Raw genomic sequence first — 1,197 nt, 5'->3', positions numbered from 1 at the left:
GGTAAGTGTTCTTTCGGGAACAGATACTACCGTCATATATAGTTAAAATATGGCTTCCCGGACATTGACCTTTTTGTGCGAACGCACACACTATGCCCGAACTCGTACGGGACTTGGTAGATTAATCTGCCACGAGTAATGAGTATGATGGGCAAACATCTATTAGGCGCACTACGAATGTAGTGGTGTGGACATGTTGGGAATGTGGATCTCACGGGGAGCGTGCAAGGGATAAGCCCCTGCAGACGCACTATCTTCTGTGTCCTCGGTGGCTCAGATGGATAGAGCGTCTGCCATGTAAGCAGGAGATCCCGGGTTCGAGTCCCGGTCGGGGCACACATTTTCAACATGTCCCCAATGAAGTACATCAACGCCTGTTTGCAGCTAGGGTGTCCATTTAATTATCATTTCATTTCTGTGGAAAAATGTTTGCGGTTGCCTATGGAACTCTGACTTGGACCTCTTCACCCGAAGCAAACCTGTGGACACGAATGTCTGTCTTCAGGGCTCCAGAAGTATGGAAATTGCGTGGCGAGAGATCGGGAGGGTATGGAGGATGTATTAGGGGTTTCCACTGTCGCTTCTGAAGTATAGTCGAAACAACGTTGGCAACGTGTGGAAGCGCCCCATGTAATTTCCCTATTTTTTTAGCCCTGAAAAGAAACATTCCTGTCCGTCTATTCGCTTCAGACGAAGAGGTGCACGCTTGGGTAAAATCATGGTTCCGCAGTCAACCGCAAACATTTTGCCATGAAGGCACTGTCCGTCTTGTCTCACACAGGGATACATGTATCAAGTATCATGGCGACTACTTATAAAATAGCGAGGAGTTTTCTTGCCTTTTTTCCATCTCGTTTTAGTTTTACTATCCTTCATACAGGGTGGTCCATTGATAGTGACCGGGCCAAATATCTCACAAAATAAGCATCAAACGAAAAAAATACAAAGAACGAAACTCGTCTAGCTTGAAGGGGGAAATCAGATGGCGCTATGGTTGGGCCGCTAGATGGCGAGGAACCCTCAATTTTTATTACATATCCGTGTAGTACGTAAAGAAATATGAATGTTTCAGTTGGACCACTTTCTTTGCTTTATGATAGATGCCGCTGCAATAGTCACAAATACATAAGTACGTGGTATCACGTAACATTCCGCCAGTGCGGACGGTATTTGCTTCGTGATACATTACCCGTGTTA

The 1,197-nt window shown here is 45.8% G+C and overlaps 1 non-coding gene across 1 annotated transcript; it reads left to right on the top strand.

Moving 5' to 3' along the window:
* The first annotated feature begins 262 nt into the window (after positions 1 to 262).
* On the top strand, positions 263 to 336 carry Trnat-ugu (transfer RNA threonine (anticodon UGU)). The gene has a single exon. It is a non-coding gene; the product is annotated as a tRNA-Thr (tRNA).
* The last annotated feature ends 861 nt before the right edge of the window (positions 337 to 1,197 follow it).

Source organism: Schistocerca serialis, chromosome 12 (genome assembly GCF_023864345.2).
Source record: "Schistocerca serialis cubense isolate TAMUIC-IGC-003099 chromosome 12, iqSchSeri2.2, whole genome shotgun sequence".
Lineage (NCBI taxonomy): Eukaryota > Metazoa > Arthropoda > Insecta > Orthoptera > Acrididae > Schistocerca > Schistocerca serialis.
Note: the sequence above shows the minus strand (reverse complement) of the source record. Positions and strands in the feature narration are given on the sequence as shown.